Source organism: Cherax quadricarinatus, chromosome 74 (assembly GCF_038502225.1).
Source record: "Cherax quadricarinatus isolate ZL_2023a chromosome 74, ASM3850222v1, whole genome shotgun sequence".
Classification (NCBI taxonomy): Eukaryota; Metazoa; Arthropoda; class Malacostraca; order Decapoda; family Parastacidae; genus Cherax; species Cherax quadricarinatus.
The window spans coordinates 19,804,644-19,825,846 of NC_091365.1; positions in this window are offsets into that span (position 1 = coordinate 19,804,644).

The window sequence follows — 21,203 nt, forward strand, 5'->3', positions numbered from 1 at the left end:
AGTATCTTTACTTTATTTCGCCAGTTCTGTTAATTTATTACCCCAGTACTGATTTTTTATTTCCCCAGTACTGTTAATTTATTACCCCAGTATTGTTTCTTCATTTCCCCAGTACTGTTACTTTATTACCCCAGTAATGTTACTTTATTTCCCCAGAACTGTTAATTTATTACCCCAGTATTGTTACTTTATTACCGCAGTACTATTACTTTATTTCCCCAGTACTGTTACTTTATTTCCCCAGTACTGTTACTTTATTTCACCATTACTGTTACTTTATTACCCCAGTACTATTACTTTATTAACCCATTACTGTTACTTTATTTCCCCATTACGGTTGCTTTATTACCCCACTACCGCCTTTTTATTACCCCAGTACTCTAGCATCATTTCCCCAGTACTGTAACTTTATTACCCCAGTACTGTTACTATATTTCCCCAGTACCGTTACTTTATTTCCCAAGTACTGTTACTTTATTACCCAAGTACTGTTACTTCATTACCCCAGTACTGTTACTTTATTACCCCAGTACTGTCGCATTATTACCCAAGTACTGTTTTTTTATTACCCCAGTACAGTTACTTTATAACCCCAGTACTGCTTCTTTATTACTCAAGTGCTGTTAATTTATTACCCCAGTACTGTTACTTTATTTCCCTAGTAATGTTACTTTATTACACCAGAACTGTTACTTTATTACCCCAGTACTGTTACTTTATTACCCCAGTACTGTTACTTTATTACCCCAGTACTGTTACTATATTACTCCAGTAATGTTACTTTATTTTCCAAGTGCTGTTACTTTATTACCCCAGTACTGTTACTTCATTACCCCAGGACAGTTACTTTATTATCCCAGTACTGTCACTTTATTTTCCAAGTACTACTACTTTATTACCCCAGTACTGTTACTTTATTTCCCCAGTACTGTTGCTTTATTTACCAAGTACTGGTACTTTATTACCACAGTGCTGTTACTTTATTACCGCTGTACAGTTACTTTATTTCCCAAGTTCTCTCACTTTATTAGCCCAGTACTGTTACTTTATTACCCCAGTACTGTTATTTTATTACCACAGTATTGTTACTTTATTACCCCTGTACTGTTACTTTATTTCCCAAGTACTGTTACTTTATTTTCCAAGTACTGGTACTTTATTACCCCAGTACTGTTACTTATTTCCCCAGTACTGTTACTTTATTACTCCAGCACTGTTACTTTATTTCTCAAGTACTGTTACTTTTTTACCACAGTACCGTTACTTTATTTCCTAAGAACTGTTACTTTTTTACCCATGTCCTGTTACTTTATTACCACAGTACTGTTTATTTATTACCACAGTACTGTTACTTTATTACCCTAGTATTGTTGCTTTATTACCCCAGTACTGTTACTTTATTGCCCCAGTACTTTTACTTTATTACTGCAGTACTGTTACTTTATTTCCCCACTACTGTTACTTTATTACCCCAGTACTGTAGCATTATTATCCCAGTACTGTTACTTTATTGCCCCAGTACAGTTACTTTATTACCCCAGTACTGTTACTTTATTACCCCAGAATTGTTACTTTATTACCCCAGTAGTGTTACTTTATTTACCCAGTACTGTTACTTTATTACCCCAGTACTGAAGCATTATTACCCCAGTACTGTTACTTTATTACCCCAGTATTGTTACTTTTTTACCCAAGTTCTGTTACTTTATTACCCCAGAACTGTTAATTTCATTCCCCTGTACTGTTACTTTATTACCCCAGTACTGTAACATTATTACCCCAGTACTGTTACTTTATTACCCCAGTACTGTTAATTTATTTCCCCTGTATTGTTATTTATTACCCCAGTACTCTCACTTTATTTCCCCAGTACTGTTACTTTATTACCCCAGTACTGTTACTTTTTTCCCAAGTACTGTTACTTTATTACCCCATTACTGTTACTTTATTACCCAACTACTGTTACTTTATTACCCCAGTACAGTTACTTTATTTTTCAAGTATTGTTACTTTATTACCCCAGTACTGTTACTTTATTTCCCCAGTACTGTTACTTTATTACCCAAGTACTGTTGCCTTATTTCCCAAGCACTGTTACTTTATTACCCCAGTACAGATAATTTATAATACCAGTACTGTTTTCTTATTACTCAATTTCTGTTAATTTATTACCCTAGCACTGTTACTTTATTTCCCTAGTACTGTTACTTTATTACCCCAGTTCTGTTGCTTTATTACCCCAGTACTGCTACATTATTACCTCAGTACTGTTACTTTATTATCCCAGTACTGTTACTTTATTACTCCAGAAACGGTTACTTTATTTTCCTAGTACTGTTGCTTTATTGTCCCAGTACTGTTACTTTATTACCCCAGTACTGTTTTGTTATTACACCAGTACTGTTTCTTTATTACCCAGTACTGTTACTTTATTACCCCAGTACTTTTACTTTATTACCCCAGCACTGTTACTTTATTTACCAAGTACTGTTTCTTTACTACCACAGTACTGTTACTTTGTTACCCCAGTACTGTTACTTTATTACCCCAGTACTGTAGCATTATTAATCCAGTACTGTTACTTTATTACCGCAGTACTGTTACTTTATTACCCCAGTACTGTTACTTTATTACCCCAGTACTGTTATTTTATTACCACAGTATTGTTACTTTATTACCCCTGTACTGTTACTTTATTTCCCAAGTACTGTTACTTTATTTTCCAAGTACTGGTACTTTATTACCCCAGTACTGTTACTTTATTTCCCCAGTACTGTTACTTTATTACCACAGCACTGTTACTTTATTTCTCAAGTACTGTTACTTTTTTACCACAGTACCGTTACTTTATTTCCTAAGAACTGTTACTTTTTTACCCATGTCCTGTTACTTTATTACCACAGTACTGTTTATTTATTACCACAGTACTGTTACTTTATTACCCTAGTATTGTTGCTTTATTACCCCAGTACTGTTACTTTATTGCCCCAGTACTTTTACTTTATTACTGCAGTACTGTTACTTTATTTCCCCACTACTGTTACTTTATTACCCCAGTACTGTAGCATTATTATCCCAGTACTGTTACTTTATTGCCCCAGTACAGTTACTTTATTACCCCAGTACTGTTACTTTATTACCCCAGAATTGTTACTTTATTACCCCAGTACAGCTACTTTATTAACCCAGTACTGTTACTTTATTACCCCAGTACTGTAGCATTATTACCCCAGAACCATTACTTTATTACCCCAGTACTGTTAATTTATTACCCCAGGACTGTTACTTTATTTTCCCAGTACTGGTAGTTTATTACCCCAGTATTGTTACTTTATTACCCCAGTACTCTAGCATTATTACCCCAGTACTGTTACTTTATTTCCCCCTTACAGTTACTTTATTAACCCAAGACTGTCACTCTATTACTGCAATACTTTTAATTTATTTCACCTGTACTGTTACTTTATTTCCTTAGTACTGTTACTTTATTACCCCAGTAGTGTAGCATTATTACCCCAGTACTCTTATTTTATTACACCAGTACTGTTACTTTATTACCCCAGTACTTTTACTTTATTTACCAAGTATTGTTACTTTATTACCCCAGTACTGTTACTTCGTTACCCCAATACTGTTACTTTATTACCCCTATACTCTAGCATTATTTCCCCAATACTGTTACTTTATTACCCCAGTACAGATAATTTATAATACCAGTACTGTTTTCTTATTACTCAATTTCTGTTAATTTATTACCCTAGCACTGTTACTTTATTTCCCTAGTACTGTTACTTTATTACCCCAGTTCTGTTGCTTTATTACCCCAGTACTGCTACATTATTACCTCAGTACTGTTACTTTATTATCCCAGTACTGTTACTTTATTACTCCAGAAACGGTTACTTTATTTTCCTAGTATTGTTGCTTTATTGTCCCAGTACTGTTACTTTATTACCCCAGTACTGTTTTGTTATTACACCAGTACTGTTTCTTTATTACCCAGTACTGTTACTTTATTACCCCAGTACTTATACTTTATTACCCCAGCACTGTTACTTTATTTACCAAGTACTGTTTCTTTACTACCACAGTACTGTTACTTTGTTACCCCAGTACTGTTACTTTATTACCCCAGTACTGTAGCATTATTAATCCAGTACTGTTACTTTATTACCGCAGTACTGTTACTTTATTACCCCAGTACTGTTACTTTATTTCCCCAGCTCCTTTACTTTATTTCCCAAGTACTGTTACTTTATTACCCAAGTACTGTTACTTTATTGCCACAGTACTGTTACTTTATTACCTCATTAATGTTACTTTATCATCCCAGTACTGATAATTTGTTACCCCAATACTGTTATTTTATTTCCCTAGTACTGTTAATTTATTACCCAAGTTATGTTACTTTATTATCACAGTACTGATACTTTATTTCCCCAGTACTGTTACTTTATTTCCCGAGTGCTGTTACTTTATTTCCCCTTTACTGTTACTTTATTACCCCAGCACTGTTACTTTATTACCATATTACTGTAGCATTATTACCGCAGTACTGTTACATTATTGCACTGAACTGTTACTTTATTACTCCAGTACTGTTACTTTATTTTCCAAGTACTGTTACTTTATTACCCAGTACTGTTACTTTGTTACCCCAGTACGGCTACTTTATTACCCCAGTACTGTAGCATTATTACTCCAGTACTGTTACTTTATTCCCGCAGTACTGTTACTTTATTACCCCAGTACTGTTAGTTTATTACCCCAGCACCTCTACTTTATTTCATAAGTACTTTTACTTTATTACCCAAGTACTGGTACTTTATTACACCAGTACTGTTAATTTCTTACCCCAGTACTGGTACTTTATTTCCCCAGTACAGTTAATTTATTGCCCCAGTATTGTTACTTTATTACCCCAGTACTGTTTCTTTATTACCCCAGTACTGTTACTTTATTTCCCCAGTACCGTTACTTTATTACCCCAGTACTGTTACTTTATTACCCGGGCACTGTAGCATTATTACCCCAGTACTGTTACTTTATTACCCCAGTACTATAACATTATTACCCCAGTACTGGTTCTTTATTACCCCAGTCCAGTTACTTTATAACCCAAGCACTGTTACTTTATTTCTCCAGAACCGTTAATTTATTACCCCAGTACTGTTACTTTATTTCCCTAGTACTGTTACTTCATTTCCCCACTACTGTTACTTTATTATCCCAGTACTGTTACTTTATTACCCCAGTACTGTTACTTTATTACCCCAGTACTGTTTTTCTTGTTACTCCAGTACTGTTACTATATTTCCCTGGTACAGGTTACTTTATTACCCCAGTGCTGTTTCTTTATTACCCAGTACTGTTATCTTATTACCCCAGTTCAGTTACTTTATTATCCCAGTACTGTTTCTTTATTACTCCAGTACTTTTACTTTATTACCCCAGCACTGGTACTTTATTACCCCAGTACTGTAGCATTATTACCCCAGTACTGTTACTTTATTACCACTGTACTGTTACTTTATTACCACAGTACTGTTACTATATTACCCCAGTACTGTTAATTTATTACCCCAGTACTGTTACTTTATTTCCCCAGTACTATTAATTTATTACCCCAGTATTGTTACTTTATTACCCCAGTACTGTTACTTTATTACCCCAGTACTGTTACTTTATTTCCCCAGTACTGTTACTTTATTACCCCAGCACTGTTACTTTATTTCCCAAATACTGTTACTTTATTACCCCAGTACTGTTGCTTTATTACCCCAGTACTGTTACTCTATTACCCCATTACTGTAGCATTATTATCCCAGTACTGTTACTTTATTTCCCCAGTGCTGTTACTTTATTTCCCAAGTACAGTTACTTTATTACACCAGTACTGTTACTTTATTTCCCAGTACTGTTACTTTATTTCCCCAGTACTGTTTATTTATTTCCCCAGTATTGTTATTTTATTACTCCAGTACTGTTATTTTATTTCCCCATTACTGTTACTTTATTTACCCAGTGCTGTTACTTTATTTCCCCAGTACTGTTGCTTTATTTCCCTAGTACTGTTACTTTATTTCCCCAGTACTGCTACTGTATTTCCCAAATACTGTTACCTTATTTCCTCAGTTCTGTTACTTTATTTCTCCAGTACCGTTACTTTATTTCCCCAGTACTGTTACTTTATTTCCCCAGTTCTGTTACTTTATTTCCCCAGTACTTTTACTTTATTACCCCAACTCTGTAGCTTTATTACCCCAGTACTGTTTCTTTATTACCCCAGTTCTTGTACTTTATTACCCCAGTACTGTTACTTTATTACCCCAGTACTGTTACTTTATTTCCCCAGTACTTCTACTTTATTTCCCAGTTCTGTTACATTATTTCCCAAGTACTGCTACTTTATTTCCACATTACTGCTACTCTATTTCCCCAGTACTGTTACTTTGTTACCATAGTACTGTTACTTTATTACCCCAGTACTGTTACTTTATTTCCCAGTACTGTTACTTTATTTCCCAGTACTGTTATGTTATTTCCCAAGTACTGCTACTTTATTTCCCCAGTACTGCTACTTTATTTCCCAGTACTGTTACTTTATTACCCCAGCACTGTTACTTTATTTTCCCAGTAGTGTAGCGTTAATACCCCAGAACTGTTGCTTTATTTCCCCAGTACTGTTACTTTATTTCACCAATACTGTTACTTTATTTCCCCAGTACTGTTACTTTATTTCCCTAGTACTGTTACTTAATTACCCCACTATTGTCACTTTATTAATCCAGTACTGTTACTTTATTTTCCTAGTACTGTTACTTTATTACCCCAGTACTGTAGCATTATTACTCCAGTACTGTTACTTTATTACCCCAATACTGTTACTTTATTATCCCAGCACCGTTACTTTATTTCCCAAGTAGTGTTACTTTATTACCCAAGTACTGTTACTTTATTACCCCAGTACTGTTAGTTTATTACCCTATTACTGTTACTTTATTATCCCAGTACTGTTAATTTGTTACCCCAATACTGTTACTTTATTTCTATGGTACTGTTAATTTATTACCCATGTTATGTTACTTTATTACGGCAGTACTGATACTTTATTTCCCCAGTACTGTTACTTTATTTCCCGAGTGCTGCTACTTTATTTCCCCAGTACTGTTACTTTATTACTCCAGCACTGTTTCTTTATTACCTTATTACTGTAGCATTATTACCCCAGTACTGTTACTTTATTACCCTGAACTGTTACTTTATTACTCCAGTACTGTTACTTTATTTTCCTAGTACTGTTACTTTATTACCCAGTACTGTTACTTTGTTACCCCAGTACTGTTACTTTATTGCCTCAGTACTGTAGCATTATTACTCCAGTACTGTTACTTTATTACCACAGTACTGTTACTTTATTACCCCAGTACTGTTACTTTATTACCCCAGTACAGTTAATTTATTACACCAGTATTGTTACTTCATTACCCCAGTACTGTTTCTTTATTACCCCAGTACTGTTACTTTATTTCCCCAGTACCGTTACTTTATTACCTCAGTACTGTTACTTTATTACCCTGGCACTGTAGCATTATTACGCAAGTACTGTTACTTTATTACCCCAGTACTGTTGCTTTATTACCCCGGTACTGTTTCTTTATTTCGCAAGTACTGTTACTTTATTACGCCAGTACTGTTACTTTAATACCCCAGTACTGTTACTTTATTACCCAAGTACTATAGCATTATTACCCCAGTACTGTTACTTTACTTCCCCAGTCCAGTTACTTTATAACCCAAGCACTGTTACTTTATTTCTCCAGTGCCGTTAATTTATTACCCCAGTACTGTTACTTTATTTCCCTAGAACTGTTACGTCATTACCCCACTACTGTTACTTTATTACCCCAGTACTGTTACTTTATTACCCCAGTACTGATACTTTATTACCCCAGTACTGTTTTTTTTATTACTCCAGTACTGTTACTTTATTTGCCTGGTACTGTTACTTTATTACCCCAATGCTGTTTCTTTATTACCCCAGTACTGTTATCTTATTACCCCAGTACAGGTACTTTATTACCCCAGTACTGTAGCATTATTACCCCAGTACTGTTACTTTATTACCCCAGCACTGTTACTATATTACCCCAGTACTGTTAATTTATTACCCCAGTACTGTTACTTTATTTCCCCAGTACTATTAATTTATTACCCCAGTATTGTTACTTTATTACCCCAGTACTGTTACTTTATTACCCCAGTAGTGTTACTTTATTTCCCCAGTACTGATACTTTATTACCCCAGCATTGTTACTTTATTTCCCAAGTACTGTTACTTTATTACCCCAGTAATGTTGCTTTATTACCCCAGTACTGTTTCTTTATTTCCCCAGTAATGTAGCATTATTACCCCAGTACTGTTACTTTATTTCCCCAGTGCTGTTACTTTATTTCCAAGTACAGTTACTTTATTACACCAGTACTGTTACTTAATTACCCCAGTACTGTTTCTTTATTTCCCCAGTACTGTTAATTTATTTCCCCAGTATTGGTATTTTATTACCCAAGTACTGTTACTTTATTTCCCCATTACTGTTACTTTATTTCCCCAGTGCTGTTACTTTATTTCCCCAGTTCTGTTGCTTTATTTCCCCAGTACTGTTACTTTATTTCCACAGTACTGCTACTGTATTTCCCAAGTACTGTTACCTTATTTCCTCAGTTCTGTTACTTTATTTCTCCAGTACCGTTACTTTATTTCCCCAGTTCTGTTACTTTATTTCCCCAGTTCTGTTACTTTATTTCCCCAGTACTTTTACTTTATTACCCCAACTCTGTAGCTTTATTACCCCAGTACTGTTTCTTTATTACCACAGTTCTTGTACTTTATTACCTTAGTACTGTTACTTTATTACCCCAGTACTGCTACTTTATTTCTCCAGTACTTCTACTTTATTTCCCTGTTCTGTTATGTTATTTCCCAAGTACTGCTACTTTATTTCCACATTACTGCTACTCTATTTCCCCAGTACTGTTACTTTGTTACCCTAGTACTGTTACTTTATTACCCCAGTACTGTTACTTTATTTCCCCAGTACTTTTGCTTTATTTCCCCAGTACTGCTACTTTATTTTCCCAGTACTGTTACTTTATTTCCCAGTACTGTTATGTTATTTCCCAAGTACTGCTACTTTATTTCCCCAGTACTGCTACTTTATTTCCCAGTACTGTTACTTTATTACCCCAGCACTATTACTTTATTTTCCCAGTAGTGTAGCGTTAATACCCCAGAACTGTTGCTTTATTTCCCCAGTACTGTTACTTTATTTCACCAATACTGTTACTTTATTTCCCCAGTACTGTTAGTTTATTTCCCTAGTACTGTTACTTAATTACCCCACTATTGTCACTTTATTAATCCAGTACTGTTACTTTATTTTCCTAGTACTGTTACTTTATTAACCCAGTACTGTAGCATTATTACTCCAGTACTGTTACTTTATTACCCCAATACTGTTACTTTATTATCCGAGCACCGTTATTTTTTTTCCCAAGTTCTGTTACTTTATTACCCAAGTACTGTTACTTTATTACCCCAGTATTGTTACTTTATTACCCTATTACTGTTACTTTATTATCCCAGTACTGTTAATTTGTTACCCCAATACTGTTACTTTATTTCTATAGTACTGTTAATTTATTACCCATGTTATGTTACTTTATTACGGCAGTACTGAATTTTTTTCCCCTTTACTGTTACTTTATTTCCCGAGTGCTGCTACTTTATTTCCCCAGTACTGTTACTTTATTACTCCAGCACTGTTTCTTTATTACCTTATTACTGTAGCATTATTACCCCAGTACTGTTACTTTATTACCCTGAACTGTTACTTTATTACCCAGTACTGTTACTTTATTTTCCTAGTACTGTTACTTTATTACCCAGTACTGTTACTTTGTTACCCCAGTACTGTTACTTTATTGCCTCAGTACTGTAGCATTATTACTCCAGTAGTGTTACTTTATTACCACAGTACTGTTACTTTATTACCCCAGTGCTGTTACTTTATTACCCCAGCACCGCTACTTTATTTCATAAGTACTTTTACTTTATTACCCAAGTACTGGTACTTTATTACACCAGTACTGTTAATTTCTTACCCCAGTACTGTTACTTTATTACCCCAGTACAGTTAATTTATTACCCCAGTATTGTTACTTTATTACCACAGTACTGTTTCTTTATTACCCCAGTACTGTTACTTTATTTCCCCAGTACCGTTACTTTATTACCCCAGTACTGTTACTTTATTACCCCGGCACTGTAGCATTATTACCCCAGTACTGTTACTTTATTACCCCGGTACTGTTGCTTTATTACCCAAGTACTGTTACTTTATTACCCCAGTAATGTTACTTTATTACCCGAGTACTCTAGCATTATTACACCAGTACTGTTACTTTATTACCCAAGTACTCTAGCATTATTACCCCAGTACTGTTACTTTATTACCTCAGTACAGTTACTTTATAACTCAAGCACTGTTACTTTATTTCTCCAGTACCGTTAATTTATTACCCCAGTACTGTTACTTTATTTCCCTAGTACTGTTACGTCATTACCCCACTACTGTTACTTTATTACCCCAGTACTGTTACTTTATTACCCCAGTACTGTTACTTTATTACCCCTGTACTGTTTTTTTATTATTCCAGTACTGTTACTTTATTTCCCTGGTACTGTTACTTTATTACCCCAATGCTGTTTCTTTATTACCCCAGTACTGTTATCTTATTACCCCAGTACAGTTACTTTATTACCCCAGTACTGTCGCATTATTACCCCTGTACTGTTACTTTATTACCCCAGCACTGTTACTATATTACCCCAGTACTGTTAATTTATTTCCCCAGTACTGTTACTTTATTTCCCCAGTACTATTAATTTATTACCCCAGTATTGTTACTTTATTACCCCAGTACTGTTACTTTATTACCCCAATACTGTTACTTTATTTCCCCAGTACTGATACTTTATTACCCCAGCATTGTTACTTTATTTCACAAGTACTGTTACTTTATTACCCCAGAACTGTTACTTTATTTCCCCAGTGCTGTTACTTTATTTCGAAGTACAGTTACTTTATTACACCAGTACTGTTACTTTATTACCCCAGTACTGTTACTTTATTTCCCCAGTACTGTTAATTTATTTCCCCAGTATTGTTATTTTATTACCCCAGTACTGTTACTTTATTTCCCCATTATTGTTACTTTATTTCCCCAGTGCTGTTACTTTATTTCCCCAGTACTTTTGCTTTATTTTCCCAGTACTGTTACTTTATTTCCCCAGTACTGCTATTTTATTTCCCAACTACTGTTACTTTATTTCCCCAGTGCTGTTACTTTATTTCCAAGTACAGTTACTTTATTACACCAGTACTGTTACTTTATTACCCCAGTACTGTTACTTTATTTCCCCAGTACTGTTAATTTATTTCCCCAGTATTGTTATTTTATTACCCCAGTACTGTTTCTTTATTTCCCCATTACTGTTACTTTATTTCCCCAGTGCTGTTACTTTATTTCCCCAGTACTGTTGCTTTATTTTCCCAGTACTGTTACTTTATTTCCCCAGTACTGCTACTTTATTTCCCATCTACTGTTACTTTATTTCCTCAGTTCTGTTACTTTATTTCCCTAGTACTGTTAGTTTATTTCCCCCTGTACTGTTACTTTATTTCCCCAGTACTGCTACTTTATTTCTCCAGTACCATTACTTTATTTCCCCAGTACTGTTACTTTATTTCCCCAGTACTGTTTCCTTATTTCCCCAGTACTTTTACTTTATTACCCCAACTCTGTAGCTTTGTTACCCCAGTACTGTTTCTTTATTACCCCAGTTCTGGTACTTTATTACCCCAGTACTGTTACTTTATTACCCCAGTACTGTTTCTTTATTTCCCCAGTACTTCTACTCTATTTCCAAGTTCTGTTACGTTATTTCCCAAGTACTGCTACTTTATTTCCACAGTACTGCTACTTTATTTCCCCAGTACTGTTACTTTGTTACCCTAGTACTGTTACTTTATTACCCCAGTACTGTTACTTTATTTCCCCAGTACTTTTGCTTTATTTTCCCAGTACTGCTACTTTATTTCCCCAGTACTGTTACTTTATTTCCCAGTACTGTTATGTTATTTCCCAAGTACTGCTACTTTATTTCCTTAGTACTGCTACTTTATTTCCCAGTACTGTTACTTTATTACCCCAGCACTGTTACTTTATTTTCCCAGTAGTGTAACGTTAATACCCCAGAACTGTTACTTTATTTCCCCATTTCTGTTACTTTATTTCACGAATACTGTTACTTTATTTCCCCAGTACTGTTACTTTATTTCACCAATACTGTTACTTTATTTCCCCAGTACTGTTACTTTATTTCCCTAGTACTGTTACTTAATTACCCCACTATTGTCACTTTATTAATCCAGTACTGTTACTTTATTTTCCCAGTAGTTTAGCATTAATACCCCAAAACTGTTACTTTATTAATCCAGTACTGTTACTTTATTTTCCCAGTAGTGTAGCATTAATACCCCAAAACGGTTACTTTATTGCCCTAGTACTGTTACTTAATTACCCCAGTATTGTTACTTTATTAGTCCAGTACTGTTACTTTATTACAGCAGCACTCTTGCTTTATTACCCATTTCTGCTACTTTACTACCCCAGTACTGTTACTTTATTACCCCATTAATTTTTTATTTATCCAGTACTGACACTTTATTACCCAAGTACTGTTAATTTATTTCTCTAATACTGTTACTTTATTACCCCAGTACAGTTCTTTATTATCCCAGTGCTGTTATTTTATTATCGAATTACTGCTACTTTTTTCCTCCTTTACTGTTACTTTATTTCTCTAGTACTGTTACTTTATTACCCCATTATTTTTTTATTCATCCAGTACTGATACTTTATTTCCATAGTACTGTTATATTATTACCCCAGTACTGGTATTTTATTACTCCAGTGCTGTTACTTTATTGCCCCAATAGTGTTATTTTATTATCGAATTACTGTTACTTTATTCCTCCTTTACTGTTAATTTATTACTCTAGAACTTTTACTTTATTACCCCAGTACTGTTACTATATTACCCATTATGGTTACTTTATTACTCGAGTACTGTTATTTTGTTTCTCCAATGCTGTTACTTTATTGCCCCAGTACTGTTACTTTATTATCCCCGTACTGTTACTTTATTATCCAATTACTGCTACTTTATTACCCCTGTACTGTTTCTTTATTACTCTAGTACTGTTACTTTATTACCCTAGTACTGTTATTTTGTTTCACCAATGCTGTTACTTTATTGCCCCAGTACTGTTACTTTATTATTCCAGAGCTGTTACTTTATTATCCAATTACTGCTACTTTATTACTCCTGTACTGTTACTTTATTACTCCAGACTAGAGTGGTAAGCTTGTCCAAATAAACATGTACACATACAAATAGATACAATACAAATTGTCAGGTCTACACTCTAAGGAGGTTAGTAGTAGAATACAGTAAAACAATCACTAATATCACATTATGATATACTGTGTAGTGTGCAGGCAAAGAAACAAGCTAGCTTCCACGTGGATTACATGCGTTCTTTGTGGTAATTGGGGCTACGCCCCATGAGCAGTTATCCACGAATTATCTACTAGAGATATTAAATCATGAAGTGTTTTTGAGTTTGCCCAAATGAGATCAAACTGTGGAATAAAATCATATTGGTATTGAAAGATGATAACATCAAAATGGCCATCATGGAAAACCTGGAAGCATTCTACAACAGATGGGAAAATAAAAAGTCTGGGCGGGATGGTGCTACCGCCCTTGGTGCAAATGATCTCCTGGTAGACAGTAACTGTATGACTGGAGATGCTGTCCCGGTACACAGAAATTGTATGACTGGTGTCCCAGTAGACAGTAATTGTATGACTGGAGATACTATCCTGGTAGACAGTAATTGTATGACTGGAGATGCTGTCCTGGTAGACAGTAATTGTATGACAGGAGATGCTGTCCTGGTAGACAGGAACTGTAAGACTGGAGATGCTGTCTAGGTAGATAGGAACTATATGACTCGAGCTACTGTCTTGGTAGACAGTATCGGTAAAACTATAGATGCTGTCTTGGTAGACAGTAACCTCAAGCATGGAGAAATAAATATTAGTGGCCTGGAGGGAGACAGGAGCTGTAGTGGGGAAACAGGTATAGTCAAGGACAAGATAAAACCAAAATTACAAACTAGCTATACCACAGGAGATAGCAAACAAGGGGACTCCATTAGTAATAGTGAGGATTAGGATTAGGATAAAGACGACGAGAGCTATCGTGAGATGGGAAGGAAGAAGGATAAGGAAAGATGGAAATAACTGGAAAAGGATGGGAAGGAGAGGAAGAGGAGGAATCAAGGCAAGTGGCCCAACCACTTTGGGATATGTGGTACCGAAGTACTGGAGGCGTAGATGGAGAGGCTTGAATGATGACGTTGCTTGGTTCTCTAGGAGAGGATGGCGAAGGCAGCAGCAGGAGCTGAGACTGTCAGTAGGCAGCAAACCGGACGAGTTATTTTTTCGTTAATGCTGTTATCAATGTGGAATTTTGTTTTAGAGAGTTGTATCACATTTACGGGAGCTCTGCAGAAGAGTTCGTTGGTTTGAAGTTGGTGGATTGTCTGTTCGACTTTAGGGTATGGCGTTTCGTCGGTGGTGTATGTTGCAGTTTTATCTTTGAGATGTTGGGCGAGTTCTAGGCGATCCATTGAGCTGGGGCAATGCTTCATGGTGTAGAACATGAGTCCTTTATGTTTAGCCCATCGTGTGCCAGGTAATCGACGTGGTCGAGGTGGAGAAGGCGGTGGTGAAGTTGAGGAAGGTGGTGGTGCTTCGTTTTCAGCTACAGTAGGCGAATTAGATGTTCCTGGTGGAAAGGCTTCTGATTGATTGGATTCAGAAAAGGGTGGTCGCGGTTGAGGCTTCTCATTGGTCGCTGTTGGATTGACATCACTAGTTGGTGGTGTTGATGGAACTTCTGCAGAAGAGATGGTGATTAAGTCTTTGGTGAATTTGAGAATTTCTTCAGAAGGTGGAGATGCTGGAAATGTAAATGATGGCATGTTATTTAATGCAAATAACTCGTTGATGGTAGAGTTAAAGGATCCAGGTACAGCCATGTTTTGCATGTGAGCGTATAGTAGACAGTAATGAATCTTCGTTACGTCACATGCTGGAGGAGTGATGGTGGTGGTGATGGAGGTGGGCTGAGTAGATGCTTGAAGTAATTTTGTAGTGTCTGCTTGCAATTTTGCAATTGCGGCATACGTTGATGTGCTGTTGGTAGATTTTTTCTTTGTTGCATCTTGTTGTTTCTTCATAATATCCTTTCTTGTTGGACGTTTTGCTGCTTATGTATGGTGACCATTACTTTTGCAGTTTAAACACGCTGGTTGTGTTGGAGCAGCAGTGGAACTGGAACTGAAGGTGTGTCCCTCACTACCACATGTAGTGCAGAACTTCTTGTCTTTTACTGGACATGCTTTGGTGATGTGAAGATAAGAATAACAGTTCCAGCAATGTTGGATGTAGTGGTATCTCTCTGCTTCTATGCAAGTGGAACTAATGTAGTAGTAGTAAACAGAAAGACCTTCGTTCAGTGCAGTGGCAGCCATGTTCACGTTGGTAAAGGTGACCTTGAGCATAGATGATGCATTCGGGATTTTGGTAATGCTATCAACAGTAGCCCAAGTATTTTGCATTTCAATGGATGACTTGAGTTCAGCAATTGATTGAGAAGTCAAAATCTTGTCCAGTTTTTTTAGGAATATTGATTTTCTTGCCCTGAGGGCAGGAGAGGATGTAACAGTAAATCCTTGAGCAGTAAGAGTAGTGGTGGCTTCTGTGGTGAGTAACTTCTCTGCTTCAGCATCATCGTGACATACAACAATGAATGCTTCTTTCAGTGACAAAATAGCATTGAATTTCACATGCAATGCTTCCTGCACAACAGTTGCAAGAGCAAGCTTAGTTGAATCATCAACGGTACCATTTTCTGGCTTGATATTTACACGATTTGCGTAGCTCATCGTGTAAGTCAAGAAGTGTTGAGAAATGGGATTACCAGTTAAGCTTAATTTTAAATACAAGGAAAACTTAACTTAGAAAGACAGCTCATCGCCTGCACAGCCGCCCCTGCAGACGAGGTCTTTAGAAGCTGTTGAAGTCATTCCTCAATGGGCTGAAATGAGTTATAATTTGTAAACAATAAATTACCCCTAGGGGGTTTTATGTCAGCATATTTCATTCACTGATTGCTGACAAACTTACTTGTGTGGACTCAAAGGCCTGCATATCACCGGGGTTTATGATAAGTGACTAACTCACGACTTTATACTCAACTGCGCAGTCAATAGTAGTACATCACGAGTTAAAACACTTACATGGGTATATGTATCTGACCCGTAATTATGCCCGGATATCCGTTGAGTTGATTGAAGAATAGTGTTCTTTGAAGAATGTCGCACTACACTCTGTTGGATCGCAACACTCGTTACACTGTTCATCAATAATTGTTCACACAAAATCACTAAGAAGTTGATCACACTTCTCTGTAAGTGTTTATCGGGTTTTGTGAGACACTTTGTTCACACTAACGCACAGATCGGTGTTCTTTGTTGGTTATCCTGGCGTCAGTGTCACTCTCAGTAGAGTCAAAAGTAATCTGAAGACGCCACAGTACTCCATGCCGTTACTCCCCTAGCACAACAGAAAAGCTGACCTAGTACCTTTTGCTTCCTTGCCACTTCTTCCATGAAGCAAAGCAGAATGCTTGATTCTTGCTGTCTTAAGCATAGACAACAATGTACACTATCTTTACCATAGTAATAAAGTGGGAGCAGGATTTTCCTTAATTGTCCTGCTAAGGTAAGAGATGGACTGTCTCTTATTAAAATACACTTTACAACACTGCAAGGAGCGTCGGTCGAAGCGACCACGTCCCATACTCGTACTGCATCTGCTATCAATTACTCGCTGTAGCAGTAAACAAGATGCTTGCCCCTTCTGAGAGGGCTGGGCCCCTCAGGGCTGAAAGGGGCTGAAAGGGGCTGAAGGGGGCTGAAGGGGGCTGATACCCCCCTCCTGGAGAAAATTTCTCCACAAGAAGATTACGCTGGTAAAGGTTCCCCGTCCCAACGGGGATCGTAGGGAGACTAAGTAAGGAGTGCTGCTATGACCTGCCGAGGCGAGAGTCAAGAGCAAATTCGTGTGTCTGTGTATCTGTGTCTGTGTCAATACTGAGGATATATTACCAGAAATAACTGGTGAAGCTCCATTGTTAGTACTAGTGAAGATATAAATGAGACAGGAAATCATGCACCAGCAGGAAATGCAATCACATAAATCCAAGGCAAACAGACACCAGACCTATGCAAATGTTATGCACTTGGTATCTGCTCACATGGAATATCTGGAAAAACAGATGGGGCATGCAACTTTGACCACCCAAGAAAATGCCGTGCCTATATGACAGCAGGAAAATGCAACCTCCTTTCCTGTAAGCTTTTCCACCCTGAAATGTGTCCCTCTTCAGTACAGGAAAGACAGTGCTATAACTTATATTGCCATGCACACCACCTAAAGGGGACAAAAAGATACAAAACATCCAGATCATGGAAAAACCTGGGTAGCCACAGCCACTCAAGAGGGAGAGGGTTTTTTAGTGCCAGGAAGGAAAAAAAAACTGGCAGGAAATGTCAGAAATCATACACTAAATCCAAACATTTCTGGAGTGGAATCACAGTCGATTGCCTCCACTCCAAACAAACAGATACAGATATTAGTACCAGGAAAAAAAAGACCACCCCAATACGTCCAATTCGATGACATTCTTCTTTGCAAATATACAGAGTCTAAAGCCAGCAACGAACAACAAAATACCTTTCATCCGTGGACTGCTTACAGAGTCAAATGCAATGTACACGGCTTTCACAGAGACCCACATAAAGGATCATTTGAACAACGAAATATGGATCCCAGGTTACACCTTACACAGATGCGACAGAGTGAACAGGCAAAAGGGGGGTGCTAGGTAAGACACATATGCAACTGTTAGGTATCTTTATTTCGAAACGTTTCGCCTACACAGTAGGCTTCTTCAGTCGAGTACAGAAAAGTTGATAGAAGCAGAAGAGACTTGAAGACGATGTAATCAGTCCATCACCCTTAAAGTTTTGAGGTGGTCAGTCACTCAGTCTGGAGAAGAGCATTGTTCCATAGTCTGAAACAATATTGTTTCCATAGTCTGATGGACTGATTACATAGGGTGATGGACTGATTACATCGTTTTCAAGTCTCTTCTGCTTCTATCAACTTTTCTGTACTCGACTGAAGGAGCCTACTGTGTAGGCGAAACGTTTCGAAATAAAGATACCTAACTGTTGCATATGTGTCTTACCTAACAACCTGTCGGTATTTTATACCATTTTAATGTTCAAAAGGGGGGTGGTTGGCCTGTATAACACAGAGACATTTACTCAGAACTGCTAAATGTCTCAAATGATGTAGTTGAAGTTTTTGCAGTAAATATCGAGAACCAAAATCTGGCCATCGTAGTTGTATACAAGCCTCTGGATGCAACGTCCCAGCAATTCCAGGAACAGCTGTTGAAAATTGACCACTGTCTGGAAAATCTTCCAGCTAATGCACCCAACATCTTGCTCCTGGAGGATTTCAACATAAGGCACTTAAAATGGAAGAACATAGCAAATAATGTTGTAGCAGAGATAACACCATGAGGCAGCTTGGATGAAAAGACATTCACACGAGCTTTTAAATCTCTGCAGCAAATTCACCTTAAACCAACAAATGATGGAGTCTACTAGACTAGAGAATACACTGGAGATGTTCCCTATACAGACGAAGGCGAAGAATCACAGAGCTGCTGAGTGGGATCAATATATCTGAAATATGACGGGAGGCACTAGGCAATGAAATTATAAATATTGAACTTAAGCTGAAGGAATCTTATAGGAGACAAGAATCACAGGAAAAACTAAAAGCCATGAAGGAAATTGAAAAAAAAAATACTTCTTCCCTTATGCGAAAACTAAGGAAAAAATAACACCCAGTATTGGGCCCCTGTTAGGCGGCATGGGACATACACAGATGATAGCCAAGAAATGAGTGAGATACTAAAGTCCCAAAATGACTCAGTGTTCAGCGATCCACTGCCCACTCTAAGAGGTGATCTCTGCTTAAACATTGTTTGCTATACTCCTCCATTTTAGGTGTCTCAGGTTGAAGTCTCCTAGTAGTAAGATGTTTGGGGCAGGCGTTCGGAGATTTTCCAGATAGTGGTCATTTTTCTCAAGCTGCTCCTGGAATTGCTGGGAAGTTGCATCTGGAGGCTTGTATACTACAACAATGACAAGGTTTTGGTTTTTGATCTTTACCACCAAAACTTCAACTACATCATTTGAGGTGTTTAGTAGTTCTGTGCAAATGAGTGACTCTGTGACATACAGGCCAACCCCCTTCCCCAGTTGCCTGTTTAGTCTGTCGAATCAGAATAGGTTATAACCTGGGATCCATATTTCATTGTCATAATGATCCTTAATGTGGGTCTCTGTGAATGCTGCAAACATTGCATTTGACTCCGTGAGCAGTCCCTTGATGTAATGAATTTTGTTGTTTTTTGATGGCTTTAGACCCTGAATGTTTGCAAAGACAAATGTCGTATTGGTGGAATTTAGGGGCGTTTATTTGCTGGCTCTAATATCTGTTGTTCTGGGGAAGAGGCCAATGTCCGTGGCTCTGCTCCAGAAGCGTTTTCAGGTGGTGCAGGATTATTGTCATTTCTTGCCAGCCTCTTTTCCTTCCTGGGCCAAAAAAACTTTGTCCCTGGAGAGGTTGTGGCTCCTTGCTTTTGTTTCCCATAGTCTGGCTGGTCTGTGTCTTCTAGTCCCTTTAGATGATGTGCCTGGCAGTATACATTGTAGCATTTTCTTTCATGGATTGATGAGTGACACATTATTGGGTGAAATAAATTACAAGAAGGGAAGTTGCACTCTCCTGTTGTCACATGGGTGCGGCATTTTTTGGGATGGTCGAAGGTGCATGTCCCACCTGTTTTACCAGATATACCGTGCCTGCAGACACCCAAGTATTTACATAGATTGTACTTCTGTTTGCTAGGATTTATTGTAGCTGCGTTCAGTGTTGCTGCATTTATTTTTCCTGTTTCCTAAATATCTTTTACCCTTTACCCGAGTACTGTTACTTTATTACCCCAGTATTGATGCTTTATTAACCCCAGTACTGTTACTTTATTACCCCAGTACTGTTATTTTGTTACCCCAGTGCTGTCATTTTATTACCCCAGTACTGTTACTTTATTATCAAGTACTTTTACTTTATTTCCCCAGTACTGTAATATTATTTTCCCAATACTGTTAATTTGTTACCAGAGTACTGTTTCTTTATTACCCCAGTACTGTTGCTTTATTATCCCAGTACTGTTTCTTTATTACTCCAGTACTGTTGCTTTATTATCCCTGTACTGTTTCTTTATTACCCCAGTACTGTTTCTTTATTACCCCAGTACTGTTTCTTTATTACCCAAGTACTGTAATATTATTTTCCCAATACTGTTAATTTGTTACCCCAGTACTGTTTCTTTATTACCCCAGTACTGTAACTTTATTACCCCAGTACTGTAACTTTATTACCCCAGTACTGTTGCTTTATTATCCCAGTACTCTTACTTTATTACCCCAGCAAGAACATAAGAACATAAGAAAGAAGGAACACTGCAACAAGCCTACTGACCCATGTCGAGCAGGTCCATGTACCCTCCTTCCCCCCGGATTAGCCCAATGACCCACCCAGTCTGGTCACCTCCACTCAAGGAAAGAGCACGGCACCAGTCCTAGCAGCACAAGCTAGTCGGGTCCGACTCTCACCCACCCACACCCACTCATGTATTTATCTAACCTATTTTTAAAACTACACAACGTTTTAGCCTGAATAACTGTACTGGGGAGTTTGTTCCACTCATCCACAACTCTATTACCAAACCAGTGCTTTCATATATCCTTCCTGAATCTGAATTTTTCCAGCTTGAAACCATTGCTGCGAGTCCTGCC